This window comes from Ochotona curzoniae, unplaced genomic scaffold (genome assembly GCF_017591425.1).
Source record: "Ochotona curzoniae isolate NIBS_2020 unplaced genomic scaffold, NIBS_Ocur_1.0 patch175, whole genome shotgun sequence".
Lineage (NCBI taxonomy): Eukaryota > Metazoa > Chordata > Mammalia > Lagomorpha > Ochotonidae > Ochotona > Ochotona curzoniae.
The window spans coordinates 170987-196219 of record NW_024466723.1 but is presented as its reverse complement, the minus strand read 5'-3'; the positions used below and the strand labels follow the sequence as shown (position 1 = coordinate 196219).

General features: G+C 46.4%; 1 protein-coding gene and 1 pseudogene across 1 annotated transcript in view; both read left to right on the top strand.

Annotated features, from left to right (window-relative positions):
- Positions 1-4892: 4892 nt before the first annotated feature.
- Positions 4893-25233, top strand: part of LOC121166571 (signal transducer and activator of transcription 5B) — a 69010-nt gene continuing 48669 nt past the window's right edge. The window contains exon 1 of the mRNA XM_040995768.1: positions 4893-5026. The gene's annotated coding sequence lies outside the window, so the exon portion shown is untranslated. The remainder of the gene's footprint in view (positions 5027-25233) is intronic.
- LOC121166573 lies at positions 23397-24403 on the top strand (annotated as a pseudogene).

The following is a 25233-nucleotide window of genomic DNA, read 5'->3' as shown; positions in this document are numbered from 1 at the left end:
AGGGTCTGTGCCAGGTGCATGATTCCCATGCCATCTGTGGAGATCCCTCCCTTGGTCCATCCTCCTTCATGTCAGGGTAGGCCTGAGAGCCCAGGGCAGGGGAGTTAGACAGATGGGCATGGGCAGCTGAGGGGCTGGCCTCGGTCCTGGGGAGCACCCAGCAGGTCTGGCCTCTCCTCTGGGGCAGTGATGGCTATCAGGCCCCTCTTCCCGCTGGACTCGATTCTCCTCCTTCATGCCTAACAAGAAACCTTTTGTGCCCTCTGGGTGCTTCGTGTTGTCACCCCTACCTTCCCTGGCTGATCTCTTTGCTTTTCATTGTTCTCCACAGTTCTGAGGTTCCAGGCTCACCCACATCTGCCCTGCCCACTGCCTGTTGCAAGCCTCAAAGACAACCCCACAGCCCCAGGAGCAAGCAGGGGATGCAAAGGCAGATGATGGCCTGACCCTTGGCCCAGCCCCTAGGAGGGACTGGCGGTGACCTGGCTGTCAGCTGCTGCTGAGATGGGCCCTAAGCCCTAGCCTGTCCTTACCAGGTGATTCAGCCACATGTTGTCCCTTACACTGGCCTCTCAATGCCAAGCCCTTATTCTGCCATCCCTCCTACCTGGAAAGTTATTCCTCCTGGGGCCACCTGGGGGAATGCGCCTGGTCCTCCCCAAGGTTAATGTGAAGCACAAAGGCCTTGTGGTCAGCTGGACCAGCTGCAAACCCTGGTTCTGTTGCGTGGCCTTGTGAGAGAATCTGCCTCTCTGAGCCAAGTAACTTCTCCTTTAGGACAGCAAGAGCTACATGTTAAGACCCTCAGCACACAGACATTCAGCACATAGGAGGTGCTTGGAGATCCTGGCCAGTAGACGGGGGCATTTTTTTTTTTTCTGCTGCCATCTGCATTTGGGGCCCTTTCTTATGGCTCTAAGAAGTTGTCTAAGGTATTTCACTGTGTTTTTATAATGAAACCTTCGTAAGTATCTGGTGGATGAAGAATGGTCCCTAAGGCAGCCTAGGGAGTAAAAAATCAGGCCTCCTCTGGGGGGAGGGTCCCCTCTGGGGGACCTCCGGGGCATCCACACCAACCCACTACACTCCATAGGCTCTGCTCCCAGTCCCACTGACTTACTTTCTCACCAGGGCAGCTGCAACTGCCATTGCCTGCACTAGTCTGATCTGGCATTCTTAACACCCCAGCCAGTATCTGGCTGGCACCCTGTTCTCTCCTCTGCCTCAGCCCCACCCTTCCTGAATAGCACAGCATTGCCCTGGGGACTCTGGGTGGAGAGGGCATGGTAACCTTTCAGGAGGTAGGGAGGAGACCATAAGCTTCCCAGAGTCCCCACTTTAGCTGTGGTTGAAGGGAACCCAGATAGGTGAGCCCAGGAGCAAGGAGAGCACACAAGCATCCCTAGGTGTGAGGTCTGCGGGGGTCCACACAGGAATCACTGCTCCCGCCCCCTCTGGCCCAGGAGCTGGCTGGGGTTGGGCTGAGAGGAGACTCATTTAGAGCACCTTCCCGAAATCAGACCTGGTGTGTGACACCTTCTCAAACTCTCACTACTTTCCCCTTTAAAAGAAATCCATCTTGGGCACCGGCATTGTAACCAGTTAGTAAAGTCACCGCCTACAAAGCCGGCATCCCATATCAACATTGTGCCACTTCCAATCCAGCTTCCTGATAGTGTGTCTGGGAAGGCAGTTGAAAATGGCTCAAGTGCTTGGGCTCCTGCCACCCACATGGGAGACCAGGATGGAGTTCCAGGCTGCAGCCACAGCTGTTGCAGCCATTTAGGGAGCAAACCAGTAGGTGCAAGACCTCTCTCCTCTCTCTTTGTGTGGGTGTGTCTGCTTGTCTCTTTCTTTGTAACCCTGTCTTTCAAATCAATCAACCCTTTAAAAAATGTCCATTTTTATTATTTTAATGGGTTGTCCATGAACATGATACTAAATACAGGAGTCCCAAGAACATGTGGTAAAAGGTAGTGTGTCCCCTTTCCCATCCTCCAAGTCCCCCTTTGGTAGGGGAACAGCAATGCCCAGGGTCTCATGTGGACCAAGAACATCCACGTGCTTACAAACACATCCTATACTTTTCTTCCCAACGTAGATTACAAGTGAGGAGAAACTGAGGCCCTCAGAAGTTAAGTACTTTGGTCAAGGTCACACTAGGGGTCAGTTGGCAGGGCTGGAATTGGAAACCACATCCAACTGTAGAGCCAGGCTCTTTGCACCACCCACACTTTAGCAGAAGTGAGTCCAGGCTGCAGCACAGGTCCTCCATCCTGCCCCTTCCCTCCCCCACCCCCTGCCACCGGCTGTCACAAGCCTCCCTTCTGAGGTCTCAGGGACCTGGAGTTCCTGCCTTGAGGCCAGCTTAGTGCCAGGCTTGCTCCCCATGGCTCTAGGGCCCACACTGACTTGGCCCCAGATGGAAGGGCCTCAACTCCTCATGGAAGGCGGAAAGTTCCTGAAAAGGCTTTTCCTTGGCTGATGTGTGGCCAGAGGTCGCCCCCAGGGCAGCCTGATTCCTGGGATCCAGTGAGGTCTGGAGAGGGAAGCCGTGGCAGCCTGGGTCTCTGCCTACAGGGGATTGTGGTTGTGCTTTTAATTACATTCTCAGAAAAAATGGCCTCATGGTCTATGTCCCCGTGGTGGGGCAGGAGTGGAAGGGGTTGAGAATGGGGGGAGCCATCCTCCTGGGCCTGTGTCCATCTGTGAGAGGGAGGAAAGCAACAGGAAACTGAAGCTGGGAGCAGGGAGAGGTTGGGAGCAGGTCTGTGGGCCAGCCCTCCAGCTCCCTGTCTCCTGGGTCAGGCCCTGCAGTGGTATCTTGTGGGATTTTTCTCTCTGGGTTCTCTGTGGAGTCTCTCTGGATCCTGGCTTGCTGGTCAGTGTCTTCCTAGGACCCTTCCTACAACAAGTCTGTTAGGGGACCCCTCAATTTAGGGGGATGTAGTCCCCAAGACTCGGAAGAAGAGGGTCTCAACCCCTTGGCCTTGACAAGCAATAAGAAGTGGGTGCGGGCCTTCCTTCCTGTTCCAGGATGAGTGTATTCTGTTTTGCCCAGGTAGTCACTCAGAACATTCTGTCCTTCGAGTCTGTGCATGTCACCAGCCAGGAAGAGCCTGGTGCCTGGTGATCCATCTGAGATGCAGGAACAGCAATGCGCCTGCTCTGCCCTCCGGGACGTGTGAACTGGCCCTCTCGCAGCAGCTGGTCACTGGCAGCTGTGGGAGATGGACATAGCCCTAGATCTTGGTCAATCTTAGCCGGAGAGGTAGGCATCTTAGCTGTTACTGAAAATGACCACCATCATGTTCAGCAGCTTTCTAGCATCTTACAGTGCCCGGAGCGCTTCACTTTAGTGCAGGGTACGCACTCAGCATCGTCGTATTACAATGAGGAGAGCAAGGCAGATAACTTGACAGTCACACAGTGTCAAGGACGGACAGTCTGTTTTGGGATCTGTTGCTCTTCATGGCCATGTAATCATTGCCAAGATGCAGTATATTTCTTGGGTGCTCACCCTCAGGGCTGGCAATGACAGGGGAATGTGATGGTGAACGGGACAGCAAATGTGCCATTGGTGATACAAACACATGTTCATAAGAAATCATCGCCCAACACTACAGGGGCTGTGATTAAGGTATGAGATCCAGGGAGGGTGGGCTTCATGCTGCCTGGAACAAGGGGGCAGAGGAGAGCAGCCTGCATACAGATGTGAGAACTTATAAGGAGAAATACAGTGTGCCCAGAGGCGGGAATGTGGTGGCAATTGCCGTCACACGGGTGGCTAGTGTTTCTACCTAGCTTCCTGCCAGAGCTCTGGCCTCAGGCTCCCGGCATCTTCTGCTGTGCCAAGTGGTGCACTAGGTGCTGGCCCAGAGCAGGAGCCTGGGGGTGGGGGGATGGGCCACGGGGATTCCAGATCCACCACAGAGCCCAGAGACTTTGCAGCAAGGAGGCAAGAAACGCTGCCGGGCAGAGTGCGAGCTTGCTGTCATCATCTCTGTACATCTGCAGCTGGACAATCTGTGGGAGGGGAGGGGTAGGGTGCTCTGTGTGTGCCCACGCTGTGGGGCCAGGAAAGGGGGGTCCTTTTCCCTCTGTGGCTCCCTGTAGTCAGGCTTGGGGCTGGCCCTTGGAGGGTTGCCAGGGAAACGGCTGGGGAGCTCAGGAGATAAAGCTACAGAGAGGAGCCTGAGGTGACTCAGGCTGTTTTCCCACACAACACACCAAGCCCCTCTTCTCCCACTACGTGGGAAAGGATCCAGGAGACCCCCTCCACTCGAACCCACTCGGGTGACACTGTTTATCCCTTCTTCCTTGGACGGAGCAGCACCTCTTACCCCACCCCCGAAGCTCTGACAAGATTTCGTAGGGGAGGAAAACGGCCCCAGACACCCCGTCCTCGCAGATGCACCAGGGGACAGTGTAAGGGCCAGCGGGAGCGCCGGCACCGAGGGTGTCCACTCAGGCCTCTGCCGAGCCAACCTCCCCGGAACAGTCCCGGGAGAATTATTGATCTGGGCCGCCGTGGACTTCTGACCTCGGCCTGGCAAGGGAGGGGAACCAGAACGCGGGCCTCGGGCGCAAGGGAAGGTGGTGGGCGGGTCGCGAAAGGTGGTCGTGGGCTCTGTGCAGACAAAGCCTCCGGTGCTCGCGGGGACGCCGCTGAGAAGCCGAGTAGGGGGGCCGCCAGCACCCGTCCACGGCCCGGGAGAGCGCGAGGGGCCGCCACGCCAGATTCGCCGTGGAGTTCCGGGTCCCCGGGGGCGGCCGTGGACTCGGCGCGAGCGACCTCGGGGCTCACGCGCGCGCCGGGCGGAACCAGGAAGCGGGGCGCGCCCCCGGGCCTCCGCGCGCGCGCCCCCGTGGGCCCCGGCGGGAGGAGAGTTGGCGGCGGCCGGAGCCGTCACCCGGGCGGAGACCGAGCGCAGACGACTACGCGCGGCGACCCGGCCGAGGGAGGGAGCGAGCGAGCGAGCGAGCGGGCCTGGAGCTGCCGCTGGCGCCCGCGGGGCCGAGCGAGGTAGGAGCTGTGGGGCCAGCCTTGGGCTCGGGGCTCCGGGCTGGGGGCCGGGGGCGAGTTCGGAGAGCCAGCCCGGGTGGGGCCCAGCGCTGCCGCTGCCGAGACGCCCGACCGCGTCGCCGCCATCGCTTCCCGGGCCCTTGAAGCGGCTGCTTGCCGGCTGAGGCGCGCCGGGGCCGGGGAGACGGAACGGGCCGCGACAGGGGCTGGGGGACGTCGCGGGCGCGCGCGAGGGGCTGGAGAGGGGGTGGTCTTCCGGAGGTCGTGGCGGGGGGACCCGGCGTGTGTGTGTTTGGGGTGTGTGTGTGAGGGGCTCATACGGAAACCCGGAGAGTCACGGGGGCTGTTGTCGGCCACCTCACGCCTTCCTCGTGCGGTGGCGAGGAACCCCTGGCGTTTCCAGAGGTGTCTGTGACGGCCGGGGATGGGGTGAGCCCAGGGGTGCACAGTGGGGTTGGGGCGTCCGCAGTTGCAAACAGAAATGCCTTTTAAGGAGTGAAGACCACAAATACGAACATTTTGAGAGGGCTTGGCTGTGCGGAATCCCGCTTGAGGCCACGCCAGGCCTGGGCCGTGCGGTGTGGCGGTGGGATGCGGGGTTGTTGTTTCCTTGGGGTAAGGTCAGGAGTGGCAGAGGGCTCCTGGTGTCTGGGGCAGATAGGGAGAGTCGGAAGGGGCTGCGGCTTATCAGCGAAGCTGGTTCAAGGCTGAAGGAATCTGGCAAGATGGTTAGAATGATCGAAGAGGCAAGAACTGATGTGGAGCAAGAGGGGTGCCGAGTAGGGTGGTTAACAAGTGCCAGCTCCGTAGGAAGATGGGGTTCCTGAAAACCACAAGGACCTTAAAGGCAAAAGGAGATACCGAGTCTCCCTTCGCCACAGGGCCTGGCCCTGGGCTGCTTCTTCTTGCCCCATTCCCGTGCTACCTGGTGTCGGGTGTTGGTGCCTGCAGTGGGCGTGAGAGCAGGAAAGGTTCCCTCCACCCCCGCCATCATGCCCCCCTCCTTTCTTGTGCAAACTGAGGACACCTTGGCCCAGGTATAGGGAGCAAGTGGCCTGTTCAGTTCCCGTGGCTGTAGTTGCAGGACTGGATTGTTCCCAAAGTCAGGTGGAGGTCCCTATATAGATAGTGACCCTAATGCAGTTCCTGTATTGCCGCTGAAATGTTCTTGGAGAATATCCCTTGATATTCTAGTGTGTCACCAAATAGTATGCTAGGCTGATGTCGTTGTTTTAGTCTTCAAGTGGTGTTTATGGTCGGTTTGTATCTTAGGTTTCCAAAGTGGTTGGAGAGTTGCCTGGGCTGTAATAAACTTTCAGCTGTTGAGTCTCCATGATTATCTCAGATAAATTTATTATCCTTTATTTCAGATATGAAAATGTTACCGCTTTCTCCACCATTTTGTTGTTGTTCATTTGTTTGTATATTATTGGCTTAGGTTCACCGTCCTAACAGAGGTTATATGTTTTCTGTGCCTTGTTTTGTGCTTTTTCTGATTTCATTTTGTGACCCCATGAACACTGGCTTGGTTCTGATCATTTCAGTGGGGGAGAATCCTATTGATTGGCTTAAGGTATTAAGTTTTTTGTTTGTTTGCTTTTGTTCTAATTCCTATCTTGTGGCTAGAATTTGTAGTGTTAAGTGGGAAGAGGGTCTGCTGATTTTAGGAAAAATAAACTATGAAAAGGGGATGCCATGTTTAATAAAGCAGTACCTCACTTTTGTCAACTAAGTGTTGGCACCTAGATGCCTTGGCTTCTGTAACCTCCAGAAGGTGAAAATTTCACGCATTGAGTATAGACACAGGGGAGGAATGGAAAGATCTTAAAAAAAAGAAAAAGAAACATCAGGGAAAAAAAAAAAGAGAAAAGGTTGATTTTTATCACCAGTACTTATTGCGTAATTTGGAGCTAAACCCTGCACGCACAAAATCTTTTCCGTGTGCCCCACTGAATAAATTATTCCCTCTTAATAGTTCCCACCTATTCAGCTTGCATGTTTTTTACCAACAAGACGTTAATAGGGAGTGTGTTCAGATGGTGAGTATGTTTCTTAAATGTGTACTACATGCCGCATAAAGGTAGGAGGGAAAGTACTGTCATTGTTTGGAGTGTTACGACATAAATATTTTGACCAACACTTCCTATTCTGCTCTGACTTCTCATTTCATCTCTTTTTCCTTCCTCTCAATTGATCTTGTTTTTATTTTATTTACACATAGAAAAACCATATTAAGGCTAAAGGTGTCACTTTTGTGTCTTTTATGGACATTTGAATTTTTAGCAAACTTTGTTGTCGGGATTCAAATGACTTGTGACTGGTGTTGGGCTTGTATTTGTGAATATGCTTTTGCTGGGGAGCCATTTGGCTTGTTATTAAGTAAGACAGATAGGTAAGACAGTCTTATCAAATGAAAAAGATGTTAGATAGAGTAGTGCATTCAAGGTTAAATGAAAGGAAGCCTGCCTCTAGGGCCCTGTCAAGATGCTGAACTCTCTCACGGCCTCTCACAGATTTTGTCAGTGAGACATGTTTTCCCTTCTATTGGAGTGTGAATTACCACGTTATTCCTACAAGAGGGAGCAGAAATCCATTAGCACCTTGGTTGCTTTGGGCGGCGTTTGAAACTTAGTTCTTTCGAAGAGCTGCTGGCAGCTGTCGGTGAGTGAGCCCTTCCGAATCATATCCCTCTACTGTGTCACACAACAGCAAAATACCCTGACTCTGGAACTTACTAAAAATGATGTGGAAAATTTAACTATAAAGCATCACTGTCACCAATGTATGGTATTGAAAGGCGGGACCAAAAATTAAATTTGAGCTTTGTAAAATAGTGCTGTTCAAACCAGGAGTATTTTTTTCTCCTCTGCAGTGTTGGAAACACAATAATTGTATGCTTTCTGGGAATAAGAAAGACAAATTTAGAAACAAATTTGGAAACCTGGTTTCCACTGATGGGACAGTTGTTTTTGTAAATTATAAACATCACAATGATAAAACATTTTCTTTTCTCTTTGCTGTTAATAGTGGCCTTATTTGACGCAAAACATTGATATTGGATATTTTATTGATGATGATCCTTTGTTACCTAAAACCCAAGCCAGTCTGGAGGACTGTATATGTCCACATCTATGCTATTTTTACTGATGAAAAGAAAGTAGTAATTTGCTGGTGCTAAATTTTTGTTTGGTTGAATGAGACCCTCATTTTGGCGGTTTCAGATGACGTTTTATTACTTTTGTTAGTTTTGGTCACACCCATGACTTCCTTGGAAGGTATCTTTGAGGGTTTGGTTTCCTTTTTTTTTTTCTCAAATGGTAATATTGGGTTGGGGGGGTGCTTCCTGTTTATATTTTCAAAATTAGGTCCATGTGTTCACCTTCTTGTAGTGTCATGTTTTATTGTACACATCTTAGGACAGACAGCAGATGTCACGGGCTTCCTCTTTGACCCGTCATACTGCTTCCTGTCAGCTTTACCGGGTGAAGCGGGAAGGCCTGATTGGGAAGGAAAGATGTTCTCAAATCTTTTCCCAACTCTCTTCAAGGTTTTCAAGCCCTGGCAGGAGGCTTAAGACAACCCTAACAAAGTCCCCATGAACAGAAAAGGGTTTATTTATCTCAGGTGCTTGGGAGACAGTAAGACGGGGCGGGGAGGGGGGATTGTGGGGGTCAGACTTGGTGTCCAGGGCCTGGAGTATCAGTGTGCAAGGTTGGTTTCTATTGCATAGGTGCCTGGTGCAGAACATGCATGTGCCCTACGCACACCATCGTGGAGGAACTGGGTAAGAACAAGGACAAGGAGAACCTAAGGGTTTGGAGGACTCGCCCTCAGCCCGAGAATCTTTCTTGATCCTCTAGAATAATTTACTGGTTGGTAACTTCTAGGGTTAGTGTTATGAAGTGAATTCTGGGGACCTGGCAGAGACTTGTGTGTGGCATCGGCTCAGTGGTTCAAGAAGTGATGTTTGCCTGGACTTCACCATGCTAGGGAATTGTCATCACTAAGTAGAGTCCTATCTGGATTGGCGTGCAGATGTGTTTGGAGTTTAGGGGCAGTTTATTCTTTGGAGCTTTCATTTAGATCACAGTCTTGAAAGCGATACTTAGTTAGCATGGTGGATAGCTGTGTAGAGTGTCATCGGTCAATGAAGTTAATACTGGAAGTCTCTTGACCTCCTGTTCACCCCTAGCCGTAATACCCGTAATACCCAAGGAACGAGAAGTTATAATGTATCACAAAAGCGGTATTTTCTTCTTCAGGTTTTTTAGTAAGAATCATGTCCATTTTCCCAGATATTATACCCTTGAGATGAAAAGTACATATATTGATTGAAAAAGAACATGTATGGTTTTTTACCTACTTTTGGAAGCTAACTTACAAAATCTGCCATCATATTCATGCTCTATTTATTCTTCCCTAATATTTTTGCACTCTAAATAACCCTTTTCTAAATTTTTTGTACATTTCTCTTAAGAGAAATAACTCCATATTCCATGCACTGTTAGGGTTTTTTTTTTTTTTTTTGGAGAGTCCTTGTGCTGACTCATTTTTTTTTTTTTTAAATTATACTAAGATGTAGAGCATAGTTTGAGAGCAGTAATGAAATTCTCAGAAAATATGAAAACTTTCCTTTCTGACTAGTTAGAGAAAGGTTGGGGAAGACAAGGGGAAATACATCAGTGAGCCAATCAATTATTGTTAGTTGTTGGGATTAACTTGGTGACTAATATTTTCAGTGCCCATCAGGCTAGCAAACGTGCATTTGGCGTTGCCCTGCACTGGTAACAGGACAAACCCAAGCGTCTTCTAATGCTGCTCTTTCCCCCGGGTAGGGGATTTCTTTTAGTTTGGGAAGTCAAACCAAAGTTACCAGTAACAGCCACATCCCTAATTTATATTAGAAATCCTTATTTGTCATCCTAACCTATAGGTCTACTTACCATGGCCTCATCTGATTAACTTCATGATAAATACCCTATAATCTTTCAAGATAATTTTAAAATCTAAAATTCAAAGTTTGATAAATTGTTCCAAAGCTGTGGAAGTAGAAGGATGATAAAGATGATACCTTTAGGTGTGCCCAGCAGGCAGTGCACTCAGCTCTTGCCATGTTCTGTGACCCGCAGGGGCCTGGGTGTTATCCCCTGATGAAGATGAAGAAATGACCACAGAGAAGTTAAGTAACTTAGACAAGGTCGCGTTGCTGGCTGTGGCAGTGCAGGCTGCAGACACAGAAGCTGCTGCCAGACATGGCCTCCTTGACCACTGCACTGCACAGGACAGCGGGCTCCAGCAGCTGTGTAACACAACACTTGGTTCCTTAGAAGCTTGTATATTACTTTACTCACTTTCTAAAATGGACTCTTTTTTTAAATTTGACTTTTTAAATATTCTTGAGGGTTTTGTTTTGTTTTATTTTTTTGCTGTTCAAACATACTAGTAAAACTCTTCCAGTGAAAATATATAATCAATGGGATGGTCATTTTTCTGATTGGGACATCGTTCTCCCACATCCAAGTTCATTTCTCGGCTCCCGCCCATGATCCCAGCTTCCTGCTGAGGCAAACCCTGGGAGGCAGCAGTGACACTGCAGTGACGGCTCAAGTGTTTGGGTTCCTTTCACTCAGGTGGGAGACTTGGATTCAGTGCCTGGCTCCTGGCACCTGCTTCTGCCCTGGCCCTTGCAGACACTGGGAAAGTAAACTAGTGAATTAGAGCACTTTCTCTGTTTTTGTCTCAAATAAAGAAATGAAAAAAAAAAAAAAAGATCTTTTTAAAAAGTGTATACTCCAGGTGGAAATTATATTAAAACAAAGAGTCTGAATTTTTACCCAAGTTGTCCTTTCTGGTTTTTTCCACCTGCTTATTCATCACAGGAGTAGAGCGCTAAGCAAGCGGTCCCCTGAGCCTCTGTTTATACACAAGAGGCTCGTTTGTGTCAGTGCGGTGGGTTCATGTGACGAGGGCGTCTGCACTGATAACTCACTTGTCCAGCTCACTCATTTTATTACAACTTCCATTTTGTGGGGATTTATTCTTGCTTTGTTGAAGCTTTTCAGAGCCATTAATTGTGATTTCTGAAAAAGATTTATGCGTTTTGCTTATTTGGTCCAAATTCTAAGGCACCCGAACTCCCCTTTCTGTGTTAAAAGCTCTGCCACAGCCCTTAGAAACTAATGCCGGGCATCTTTTATTCCTTTTAATGTCTGTCACCTGTTTTCTCTCCATGCTTCCTTGGGAATGGTTTAGGAAGTTAAATCTTGGAAGACAGAATTCACAGTCACAAGAGGAATGATTTGAATTGGGAGAGCCAGTCATGGATGAGAAAACCTCCAGTTCCCTGTGCTGTCAGTATAAACTTGTTCAAATAAACAAAGGATGTTAGCTTCCAGGATTGTCAAACTGTTACCTTTGACCAGGGTTGAATTTTCTTTGAATGTTGACAGAAGTTACAATGTCAGTGGAAAAAGCTTAATGTGAGATGTCTGTAACTCAGAATTTCCTTGTGTTTGTCAGTGAGATCCTACAACTAAAGCAGTTTTTTTCCCTCTGTGTCTGCTGAGTTTAAAAAACCTATCAGTGGGGCTTTCCAGCCTTTTAGATGAGAGTAAATTAGAAAGTTTGTGAACAACCAAGTGTTTTGTATTGTCTGAAATTTACAGCCTGTACCTGGTAGGATGGTAGAATTTCTAGAAAATCCAAGTTGAGCTACATGTTTTCAAGAATCTATTTTACACATGCCATTTTAGCTCGTAGAAAAATATACTGTTGAGTACTTCATCTGCCGAGGTAACAAAAATCAAAATTTATGAGCTTTATAATAAAGCATTCTATAAAATATAATCTTAAATAGGTGAAATGTTTTCTCAGAAATATTAATTTTTAAATGTTTCTAAAAATCTTCTGGTCATCTTTTAGGACTGACCAAGCAGCACACTGTAGATACACAGATAGTTCTTACAAAATGTAGCTGAAGTTCACCTTGTTGGCTTGAGTTTTTAAGGCTTTTAATCTGTTTTCAGTAGAGGGAACATTGTAGCACGTAGCCCCAGAAGTACAGGTGAGTATGAACACTATAGGGGTTCCCTGCAGAGAGCCCCCCTTTTCAGATTTTTCTTTAGTTATTATTTCAGTTATGTAGCCCTGCTTGGAAACCCCAAGTGTGGGTATTACTCCGTTGTTACTACCTAAAAGGGCGGCTTAGTCTTGCAGAGAGCTAGCCTGTCAGGGAAAAGACCAGCTCCTCTGTGAGCCAATCGCCGTCTCCTTCACTGTGGAAAGTGTCCAAACAAACTGGGAGACACCAGGCTTCCTGGAGGCAGCGTGGCCACCACACGGTTCACATGCTGAACGGGTGTGGCAACAGCGGGCGCTTGAGCAAGGTCACGCAGGACCGTAGCACATAAGGTAAATGCGTCCTGAAGCCCCTCAGGGCTTGCCGCCTGGGTTTTCATTACCTACACGTGGAGAGGCCTCGCGTGCTCAGGGTTTAACATCATGTCCCAGTTATATTGTAAATTTGCAAAGAACAAAAACAGTTTTCATGAAGTAACTAATAAAATTTCTGATATAAACCTGAAAATGTAAAAAAAATACATATCTATCAAATATGTCAGAAGTCAAAGGTAGATGACAAAAATGAGAAAAATGTTTTTAACATGCATAACAAAGCATAAGGTATAATATTTTAGTATACACATAAATGTGACAGAGCATCGTGAGGTAATATTCTGTGTATTCTAATATACATCATGTAAACTGGTAGTAAGGAAAAAATGTTTCCCATAAAAGGAAAGTGAACAAAAGAATTACAGATGGCCACTAATCATTATAAAATGTTGTTCATCTGGACTAGAAAGCAACAAATGAAAATTAAAACAATGATATAATGATACTTTTTTTTTTTTTGCTAATAGATTTATAAACAGTAAAAATGTTGCAAAAGCACAAAGAGGCTTGGGAGTGTGGGGACCTGACCCCTTCACACTCCTTGCTTGATGTGTAAGTTGGGGCCCTTCTTGGAGGACAGTGTGGTGTATGTATATCCAACTTCTAAAATACTTTAGCCTAGCATTTCCAGTTAGTAAAATTTTGTTTAAGGATACAACCTAAAATGTGCCTGAAGGTCTGCAGAAAGCATATTCCTGGCAGAATTATTTGAAATTACCATAGGGGCAAATGCTGTGGCCCTTTAGGTTAAGCAGCTGCTTGTGACACCGACGTGGTATCCCACAGAGCAGTGCAGGTGCCAGTCCCAGCTCCTCCGCTTCCTCCTGATGCACCTGAGAAAGCATCTGAAGTCAGCCTGAGAACCTGGACCTCACTGTCACCCACATAGGAGACCAGGATGGAGTCCTGGCTCCTGGCCATTGCAGCCTCTTAGGGAGCAATCCAGCAGCTAGAGGATCCCTCGTGCTCTCTTGTTCGGCCCATCAAATAAGTAGTTATTTCAAACAAGTAGTAAGCTTCACTGTGTGACATTAGAATATAAAAATAACTTCATTTATTACATCTGTGTATAATTTGTGCATTGGAATGCTATTGAACTATTTGAAATCAGTATTATAAAGCAGATCCAGGAGCCCAGCGTGGTAGCCTAGTGGTTAAAGTCCTCACCTTGCATATGCTGGGATCCCATGTGGGTGGCAGTTTGTGTCTTGCTGCATCCACTTTTGGGAGTGAACCAGTAGTGGAAGATCTTTTCTCTGTCTCTCCTCCTCTCTGTAAATCTGACTTTCCAATTTAAAAAAAAAAAAGAAAAAAAAATCCAGTGACCTTAGCAAGTTAGCAGTGTGTCACTGAGTGAAAAATCAGGTGGCAGAATGATCACATACTAGTCATGCTTGAAAAAAAAAAATCATGGAAAAAAAGATGTCTGAGTTGTGGGATTCAGGGTGGCGTGTGTATCACATGGTTTCTAATGTCTTCCCATTTTTCTCTAAGAAACAAGTAACAGTGAACAATACTTTCATCAGGAGGAAAAAAAGTTCCTTTTAAAATGACGTTTGCATATTGATTTATCTTAGAATGCAAAGCCTGTTTACGTTTTCAGTTGGCCTCCTTGCCAGGAGCAGAGGAGAGCAGCTCGTGATGTTTGTGTCCAGGATTGGCTGTGTGTTGCTGTTACAGGTTGCCTGCCGAGCCCTGTGGAAAGCGTGCTCCTTGTTGGTGCCTTCAGAGCTGGGGGACTGAGCTAATGTCCTACCCTCGGTGGAAAGCTCTCTGCATAGAAGTTGATTAAGAACTATTTTATCACAATAAAAAATTGTGTTGTTTTATTTGTAAGTGGGCTCTGCTAGGTTAGCATTCATTTCATACTGAAGATGTGTGTGTGTGTGTGTGTGTGTGTGAGAGTTTTCTTTTCAGTTAAAAAAAAAATCAGCACAGTTTATTTTAACTTGTCATCCGAGCATTGTGTTATGTCAGTTTCTTGTTTACTTTTGCACAGCTTTCTCTTTCATGGTGATCCTGGTAAAGGCGGCCGGACCTGTGGAGTTCTTGTAACTCCATTAGTCATGCTGAGTGACTTCTCTAAATGTTTATTATGATACTCTTTGGGGAATATCCAGTAAAGGAACTCTCCAAAGACACTTTCTCTGGGGCATATGCCATACTAATTAGAAATAATTACATAAAAACATAAGAAACTTGTGTTCTGCTTTAAATCAATTCACATAAAATAGTTTCTCTGCAAGTGGCTCTAGCGTTTAGAGGCATTTTAACATTTGAAGGCATTTAAAGAGGAGAAATGAAATAAATTACAACTTGATGTTGCAGGGGGAGTGTTTTGCACAGAATTTGGATCTTACCACTCTTTAACTTAGGAAGTTATAACCTTAAACAGTATGCATTTTTTTAAATCAATAAATCTGTTTGTTTCACATAAGAATAAATAAAAGTCTACCTTAACTACTTTGTTATTTGTTGTAATGGAATTTGCTGAAATTACTTGATTTTAAGCCACTTTAGAAACTATAAAACTACTACTAATAAATCACATTAGTGCCTTCTAGGGCTTGTGAAACCTAAATTCATAAATGGTTAATTAAAATGCCAGAAGATAAATGTTTTAGGTACATTGTTCAGTGTGTTTACACACGTAGAAACTTCTGTTGACTTTCTGGCTCTCTCTCTGCTTGTCATCTCTTATTTCCTCTACCTCTTGGAAATGTAATAATCTCATTTAATTCAAAATTGTTTCCCTTTGGTTTCAGTTTGTTTATAATTGCCAATCTTCTCCATGATCTATTTTGTCAATAGCAAATTATTGTGCCCAGTTAGAGCAATCTCCTTTTTCTGAATCTTTTTACCCAACCATGTAATATAAAAATTATATAAACTTGGGGTCTCACCTTTGGGATTGTGTGGTTCATAATATACCGCTGGTAAATTATAAACATTTTAAAAATTCATGTATGAAATGTTTTATTGCTTTTTTTCTAGGGCTAGTTACTTGATTGTGTCCAAATCTTATCTGATTTTAAGAATTTAGGTATCATTACAGAGATAAGTCCTTCTCCAGGTTCATAAATCTTTTTTTTTAGATTTATTTTATTTATTTAATCGAAGGAGTTAGAGAGCTAAAGAGAGAAATTTTCCATCTGCTGGTTCACTTGTCCAGTGGCTGCAAGGGTAAAGTAAGGAAGCAGGAGTGTTTTGTGTGTCCCCCACATGGTGCAGGGATCAAAGTACTTGGGCTATCCCCTGCTGCTGTCCCCGGCCCCAAGGGATTAGGGCAATTTCTAGCCTCTAAATCCTTTGCCTCTCTTCTCAGTAAAATAGACGTATACATAAAAATTTGTGTATCTTTTTAAAAATTAATTTAAGTTGAGAAACAGAGGGATTACACAGAGTGATCATCTGCTGGTTCATTCCCCTAGATGCCCGTAAGAGCCAGAGTGGGATCAGGTTAAAAGGCAGGAAGCTGGAATTCTATATATATATGTATATATTCGATTCATTCATTTTTATTGGAAAGCCATATCTTCCATCTGCTAGTTCACTCCCCAAGTGACCACAACGGCCAGAGCTGAGCCAATCTGAAACTAGGAGCCAGGAGTCCCTGCTACCCACACAGAAGACATGGATAGAATTCCAGGTTCCTGGGCCCAGTGCTGTAGCCTAGTGGCTAAGTCCTCACCTTGCATGTGCTGGGATCCCATATGAGTGCCTGTTCATATCCCAGCTGCTCCACTTCCCATCCATCTCCCTGCCTGTAGCCTGGGAAAGCAATAGAGGGTGGCCCAAAGCCTTGAGATCCTGCACCTGCGTGGGAGACCCGGAGGAGACTCCGGGTCTCAGTGCTTGGACTGTTATCCTTTGCTGCCGAAAGTACAGAAGAAACTAGAATCAGGAGTGAAGCCAGGACTTGAATACAGGCCCTTGGGAGAGTAAACCAGAAGATGGAAGGTTCTCTTTGTGACTCTGCCAGAACACAACCACCGCCGCTGCTGTGCAGCCAACTCAGGCTTAGTGGGTTTTTTCACACATATTTGATCAGCTCCTTACTGTAAGTTCTGGAAGTAGAATCTCTGAGTCAATTCTGTAAGTAGCGCCAAATTGCTCTCCAAAAAGACCACCCCCATCTTCTTGCTGCCAGGAGACCATGTAAAAGTGGAAAGGGGCCACCATGCCCTGCATGGCACACTGTTGCCAGCCCACCCTGCTGGCCTGTTTCTTTTTGCTTCCATTTGTTTCATCTGTAGCAAGGTTGGATGTTGTTTTCCATAGATCTATTGGTCACTTCACTTCTTCCTTGTGACTTGCAAAGGAAGTAGATACACAAAGGCATCTACTACTATCAATATTTGAATTATCCAAAGCTGCTTTTTGTCTTACATACCAAGATAGCTTTCTCTCATATTTACTCTTTTTTAGTGTAGAATTTTGTTGTTGTTGTTTCCCCCCCCCCGTACAGAAATGTTAAACACTTTATAGTCTGTTTAATCATCTTCAGAACCTGCTATCAACACATGCTGAGGAAAAATGCCTAGCCAATGATTACAAGCTTCATTTATATATTCTTTATTACAAAGCATTTATTTTTATTTGAAAGGCAGAGTTACAGAGAGAAAGAAAGACAGAGATCTTCGATGTGCTGGCTCACTCCCCAGATGGCCGCGATGGTGCTGGCCTGGTCTGAGGTTGAGCCCAGAACCTATACCAGGTCTCCCACGTGGGTGCAGGGGCCCACATACTTTGACTGTCCTTGCTACCCTCCCAGGCGCATTGGCAGGGAGTTGGCTCAGAAGCAGGGCAGCCAGGACTCAAGCCAGTGCCCATATGGGATGCTGGCATGGCAGACAGAGGCTTAGCTTGCTATGCCGTGGTGTTGGCCCCGTTTATATATTCCTTTAGAATATTTTATGGTGCTGTTTTTCTATTTTATATATGAAGCAAAACAGGAATTTTTATTTTCTCTAATGATAACTATAATTAATATTTATTGACATAAGTTGTCTTCCAGTTTTCCCAAATAACCTAATCCTTCCCACTGTCTCCCTCTTTTCCCCACTGATATGAAAATCCAGATATACTGTATTATTTAATTATTAGGCATTTCAGTTAGGTCCCTCCATTTTTGTTCATAGAATGAGTACGAAGTAAGAATGCTGCATAGATTCTCTTTTGATACGGGAAGGGGTTGGGGGAGTCCCAGAGCCTATGAAACTGTGTCACATAATGCAATGTAATAAATAAATAAATATATATATATATTTTAAAGATTCTCTTTTGAAATATGTTTCATTGTTTAGTTCTTTTTAAGATTTATTTATTTTTATTGGGAAAGAAGATTTACAGGGAGAATGTGATATATAGAGAAAGATCTTCCATCTGCTAGTTCACTCCCTAAGTGGTCTCAACAGCTGGGACTGAGCCAGGAGCTTCTTCCAGGTCTCCATGTGGGTGCAGGTCCCAAGGCTTTGGAATGTCCTCTACCACTGCTTTCCCAGGCCACAAGCAGGGAGCTGGAAGGGAAGTGGAGCAGCTAGGATGCGAACCAGTGCCCGTGCAGGATCCTGGCATGTACAAGGTGATGATTTAGTTGCTAGGCTATCGCACCAGGTCCAATTCTCCACTTTTTTAATTTAAGAGGCAGAAAGACAAACAGAAAGAACACAGATCTGCTGATTCACTCTCCAGATGCTGAGGGTTTCCAGGCTGAAGAGGGTGGGGAGGGGGAGAACCTGACAGCAAGAAGGTAACTGAGCCGCATTTGCAGGAAGCGGAGTGGGGAATTAAAGTCAAGCCCGACCCTAGGGAGCCAGCATCCCAACTGCTAGGCTTATCACCCGCTCCGGGTTTGGTGTTTTAAATTCAGTTTGCCTGGAAAAGAACTGATTTGTCTTTTTGACTTACCTACTGTTTATTTTCATGGGGTATGTAAGAATTTAAGTTTGAAATTTGAGCTCTAGTTACACATGAAATACTTTTTAAAAAAAGATTTCTCCCCCTTTTGTTTTAATCTTAGGAGATAACTTGAGGAAGAGGGGAGTGATTTTTAGTTCTCAATGGATGGGGTGATGGGCAGGACTCTCCCAGTTCTGATGATTCCAGCTGTTGGTAGATGACTGGTCAGACAGAGCTCCAGAGCCTGACCTGCGAAGTCTTTTTTTAAAAGTTTTTAAAACTTACTTCTTTGAAAAGAGCAAGAGAAAGGTATTGAGATTGAGGCTTTTCACCCTCTGGTTCACTTCCTAAGTGCCTCCCAAACAGTCAGGGGCTGGGCCAAGCAGACGCCAGGAGCCAGGAACTCCACCATCCCCATCTCCTGCCTGGCTGGCAGGGTCCCACGTGTCTGAACCATCAGCTGCTGCTTAGCAGGGAGCTAGACAGAAAGTAGAGGAGCCAGAAGTGGAACCAGTAACTCTTTTTTTTAAAGATTTATTTTTATTATTTTTTCATTGGAAAGGCGGATATACAGAGAGGAGAGACAGAGAGGAAGATCTTCCGTCCGATGATTCACTCCCCAAGTGAGCGTAACGGGCCGATACTATGCCGATCCGAAGCCAGGAGCCTCGCTCCGCTCCTCCGGGTCTCCCACGCGGGTGCAGGTTCCCAAAGCTTTGGGCCGTCCTCGACTGCTTTCCCAGGCCACAGGCAGGGAGCTGGAAGGGAAGCGGGGCTGCCGGGATTAGAACCGGTGCCCATATGGGATCCCGGGCGTGCAAGGCGAGGACTCAACCACTTGCGCCACCGCGCCGGGCCCGGAACCAGTAACTCTTAACAAAGGGGTGTGGGTGGCCCAAGAGGCGGCTTAACCATTCTGCTACATTGTGTGCTCCTTGTTGCAATTTATTGACTATAAATTATTCTTCGATAAAATTCAGGATGATTCTATAAAGGGAAAATTTCCTTTCTCCAAATTATAATCTCTATTGCCTGTTTTAGAATATTTAAAATATATCCCAAAAGATCTAGATTTAAGGGCATATATGAAAGTCTCTTGCTCCAACAAGGCTGGGTTTTTTTTTTTTTCCTGAAAAGTCAGATATACAGAGAGTAGGAGATGCAGAGAGGAAGATCTGTCTGCTGAATCACTCCCCAAAAGTGGTTGCAATGACTTGTTCTGAGCCAATCTGAAGCCAGAAGCCAGAAGCCTCTTCCAGATCTCCCATTGCAGGTGCAGGGTCCAAGGCTTTGGGCCTTCCTCCACTGCTTTCTCAAGCCATAAGCAGGGAGCTGGGTGAGAAGTGGAGCATTTGGGACTTGAACCAGCTCCCATATGGGATCCCATGCAAGGGGAGGATTTAGCCACTAGGCTACTGCTCTGGGCCCAATGTTGATTCTTTTGCTTTAAAATTCATTATATTCCACAGAAACATGTTGTGTTAGATTGAGAAACAGGTGGGAATTTTCAAATTTGTTTTTGTTAGACCCAGGTTTTCACTGTGATGTCATTTGTTGTCTCAGAAGAATTTGACCGATACTTTATTCTGTGGGAAAAAAAGACTAAATGTAGCCACTTTATGTTGCTGTTCCTCCTTTGTGAGGAAGGCTTGACTCCTGTCATGAGGTGTTAGTTCTGTGCTGTGTTTTTTTTTTGGTGACTTGTGAAGATTGACTCTGTAAATCTTCTTTGAGAGATAAAGGATTTGACGAGATTATTGCAAGCATGCAAGTTGTCCTCTAAATGAAACTGTGTATCCTGGGAAAAGCTGGAGCGAGGCCGCACTGGGCTGATTTTAGTTGTGCAGTCCCTGATTGGACCCAGTTTGCTCTGTGTATCATGCAGCTCCATAAAGACAATCCGCTTTCAGCAGCAGTGACTAGATGTCCCTGTTTACTCAGAAACGGCTTTCACGTTGTCGAGACCTCACAAAAATGAAAACCTCCTGTTAGTCTGATGTTGACTTTAAAAAAAAAATTTCCTCCCAATACTGATTAGAATGTATGGATTTGCTCTTTACCCATTTTCTAGTCTGGTAATGTCCCTTTCTCTCAACAGAAGTAAAGAGCAGCAAATAAGAAATAAAAACTTGAAAGTATAGCAGAGGTACAGTGAAAGTGGCTACCTAAACTTTATTTCGTATTTCGATGCCAGAATCTAAGTTCCACAGCGCAGAGTCTGTTTTGTTCAGTGCTGTGTTCTCCGTGCCTGGGACGACAGAGCCTGCATGTTTTAGGAAGATGCTTCAAAGAAAAGCTTGTAGAACGGTGGAATGAAAAGATTGGTGCATTCTCCAGAAACTTTCTGAAGTGCCCTTGCTGGTGCTTCCCAAGCACTTCACTTGTGAAGTAAACATCGTCTGGAGGTCTGAGCCAGGCCCTCTGATCTGCGCCGCCCTCCCTGCGCTGGACCTGCTGCCGGGTGTTGCCGTCTCCTTGATTCTGTTCATTCCCCTTTAACCTCCAAGTTTGTTTCCAGAGACCTTAACCCTCAGAAGGACTGGATGTAGGCCCTCTCCTATGGAAGAAAGAAAAGAGGAGGAAAACCAATAGTACTATTCCTTTTGGATCTCAGCTACAGGTGGAAGATATGTGAGCTTACTAAGCAAACATTGGCTTTCCCCCTATTTAAAAATTTACAACAGGGACTGGCACTGTGGCATAGCAGGTAAAGCCACTGGTTCATTCCCCAGATGGCCGAAACAGCCATAACTGGGCCAGGCTGAAGCCAGGAGCTTCTTCCCAGTTTCCCACATGGGTGCAAGGGCCCAAGCACTTGGGCCATCGGCTGCTGCTTTCCCAGGTGCGTTAGCAAGGAGCTGGACAGGCTGCTGGAAATACAGACAGCAGCTTTATCCACTAGACCACAGAGCTAGCCCTTACTCTTTCTTCTAAAATGACCTTGAAGATTTGACAGTTTTTTTTTTCTCCATGAATATTCAGTTTTTGCTTTGTAGCTGAAGCTAGCTGGGCGTGCATACACAGTAAGTATCCAAATACAAGTTAATTCAACAGCTTGTTGCATTCCGCTAGGGGGTTATTAAAGCTTTGAAAATATGATTCCTAATCTGTGTGTCTGTGGGTTTATCTACTCCAAGTCTTGCTGGTAAACCTGCACTGATAGTAATAGCAGAGATTAGTCCTTCTGAATGTTTCATAAAACAAATTGTTCTCATAGCCTGATTATGAGCTAGAAAATTACCAATGTACCCAGTACGTTGTTGGTAATTGTTTATACAGACATTGGGACATATCTACATAGGGGACCTCAGCCACAGCAGAAGTTGTTGATTTGGGAAAATTATTTTCTTATTCTAAATTATTCTCTCTGTCCTTTCTCTTTCCCATTTTTATTTCATCCTCCTTTCCCTGTCTGTCCTCTCACTTCTTCCATTTCTTCTTTGTCTTTCTTTTTCATTGTCATTTTTCTTAGTAGTTGCTACAGAAAGACCTATTCTGTAGGTCCATGCATAGATAAAATAGACTTCTATAGCAGTCCACCTGCAGGAGGAAAGAGAAAGGAAAGTAAGGGAGTATTTTTGCGGGGAGTGGGGAGACATTAACTAGCTCAGATAAGAGAAATATCTTGATATTTTGGAAGATCTGATTGGTAGAAAAAGAGAGAACTTTGAAGAATTATTTGAAGAATGGTCTGTGTGGTTTAGCTTTTTTTTTTAAGATTTTTTTTTTTAATTGGAAACACAAATTTACAGAGAGAAGGAGATATATAGAGAATGATCTTACATCCACTGTTCATTCCCCAAGGGCCACAACCGTTGGAGCTGATCTGATCTGAAACCAAGAGCCTCCTCTGGGTCTCCCGCACATAGGCAGGGTCGCAAGGCTTTGGGCCATCCTTTATTGCTTTCCTAGGCCACAAACAGGGAGCTAGATGAGAAGTGGAACAGCCAGGATATGAACCGGGACCTATACGGGTTGCCAGGATGTATAAGGCAAGGATTTAGCCACTGGTCCACTGTTCCAGGCCTGTGATTTAGCTTTGAAACCGTGTGTTGGGCTTGGTCTGGACTGCTTCAGTGCCTCCTAAGCAGAATGTTGGACTATGAGCTAGTACAGCAGTGCGCTGCTCCTGGCTTCCCTCTGCTTTCCACCACTCATGGCTGCTTTCCATACCAAAGGATCAGCTATGAAGTTCAGAACCCCCAATATCCGGACTGAAGCCATTAGAATAGGAAACATTTCTCTCTTATTTTTTAGATTTATTTTATTTTTATTGGAAATTCAGATATACAGAGAAGAGCAAAGACAAAGAGGAAGATCTTCTGCCCGTTGATTCACTCCCCAAGCAGCTGCAACGGCCGGAACTGAGCCAGTCCAAAGCCAGCAGCCAGGAGCTTCTTCCAGGTCTTCCATGCGGGTGCAGGGTCCCAAGGCTTTGGGCCATCTTTGACTGCTTTCCCAGGGAATTGGATGGGATTAGAACCAGTGACCACATGGGATCCTGGCATTTGTCGCACTGGGCCTGGAAAGATTGCCTTTTTTTTTTTTTTAAAGGGCAAAGTAAGGGAGAGGGAGCGAGAGCTCTTCATCCACTGGCTTACTGCCCACATGGCTTCCAAAGCCAGTAGTGAATCAGGCTGCAGTTGTGACAGCACACCCAAGAATTCTATCCTGGTCTCCCAGACGGATGGCTTGTGCCATATTCCATTGCCTACGTAGATACATGAGCCTGGAGCTGGATTGCAAACATGACAGCTGAGGCTGGGCACAACACTCTGTTAGGGAATGCCAGCATTGCAAGGGGCAACTTAGTCCCCTGCACCATCATGCTGATCCCTGAAAGGTACTTTCAAGTTCCACTGTGGGGGCTGGAGCCAGGACCTCATATGACATAATAGGTTAAGTCTCTGCCTTAATGCCAGCATGGGTGCTGATTCACGTCCTGGCTGCTCCACTTCTCATGCAGCAACTTGCTGATGTGCCCAGGAAAGCAGTAAGAAGATGGCTCAAGCTTTCGTGCTCCTGGCAAGAGCTCCATACAGCATTGTCTTTGATTCCCGGCGTAACTTTACAGGGAAGCTGTCACAGTGTCCGGAGCCCTTGATGTCCTGCAGATGGAGGAGGAGGATGTCCTCAAGTTCCTGGCTGCAGGAACCCACCTGGGAGGCACCAACCTTGACTTCCAGATGGAACAGTACATCTACAAAAGGAAAAGCGATGGCATCTACGTCCCTCCAGAGGACCTGGGAGAAGCTCCTGCTGACAGCGTGAGCCATCGTGGCCATTGAGAACCCTGCGGATGTCAGCGTGATCTCCTCCCGGAACACTGGCCAGAGGGCTGTGCTGAAGTTGGCTGCTGCCACTGGAGCTACTCCCATCACTGGCCGCTTCACTCCTGGCACCTTCACTAACCAGATCCAGGCCACCTTCCGGGAGCCATGGCTCCTGGTGGTGACAGATCCCAGGGCCGACCACCAGCCCCTCACGGTGGCATCGTACATGAACCTGCCCACCATCGCTCTGTGCAGTGTGGACTCTCCTCTGTGCTACGTGGACATTTCCACCCTGTGCAACAACAAGGGAGCCCACTCTGGGTTTGATGTGGATGCTGGCCCGGGAGGTTCTGCGCATGCGTGGCACCATCTCCCATGAACACCCATGGGAGGTCATGGCTAATCTCTACTTCTACCGTGATCCTGAAGAGATTGAAAAAGAAGAGCAGGCTGCAGCTGAAAAGGCTGTGACCAAGGAGGAGTTCCAGGGTGAATGGACCGCCCCGCTCCTGAGTTCACGGCTACCCAGCCTGAGGTTGCAGTCTGGTCTGAGGGTGTGCAGGTGCCTTCTGTGCCCACCCAGCAGTTCCCCACTGAAGACTGGAGCACCCAGCCTGCCACTGAAGACTGGTCTGCAGCCCCCACGGCTCAGGCCACTGAATGGGTAGGAACAACCACCGAGTGGTCTTAAGTGATCTGCAGTCTTTGAAGCAGACATGGAGTGAAGTTGACGGAAAATAAACACCGGTTTCTTAAAAAAGAAGAAGAAGAAGATGGCTCAAATCCCTGTGCTCCTGACCCATGTGGGAGACCTGGAAGAAACTCCAAACTTCCTCTGTTTTTGAACCTGCACAGCTGTGGCCATCACAGACAACCATCTGGAGAATGAATCAGCTGGAAGATCTCCCAGTCTCTCCTCTCTATATACCTGTGTCTTTCAAATAAAAATAAGTCTTTTTTTTAAAAAAAATAAAGTCCCGTTTTTGTATTGTCTATAGATCAGTGTTAATGTGCCAGAAACAGAAGTATAGACAATGAAAACTTACCCAGTGGCCCAGTGTAAAGGTTCGGTGGCTACATCCTCCCCTTGCATCCGCTGGGATCCCATATGGATGCTGATTTGTGTCCACTGCCCATCCAACTCCCTGCCTGTGACTTGGGAAAGCAAAGAAGGACGGCCCAAAGCCTTGGGATCTGGCATTGAATGGGAGATCCAGAAGAAGCTCCTGGATCCTGGCTTCAGATTGCCTCAGCTCCAGAGATGGCATCCACTTGAAGATATTAATCAGTGGACAGAAAATCTTTGTATCTCCTTTGCTCTGTAAATCTGCCTTTCCAATAAGGATAAAGTAAATCTTAAAAAAAAAAAAGAAAAACTTACCCAAAACCAAGATGGTTCATATCAAAAGGTGGAAATGGTTGTGATGGAATTCACTGATATCATTTTCATGACATTTCTGTAAGCTCAGGGTGTTAGGAAAATCTTCCATTGCTTTCTCTCTCTCTCTCTCTTTTTAAAGATTTATTTATTTTTATTGGGAAGTCAGATATACAGAGAGGGGAGAGAAGAGAGGAAAATCT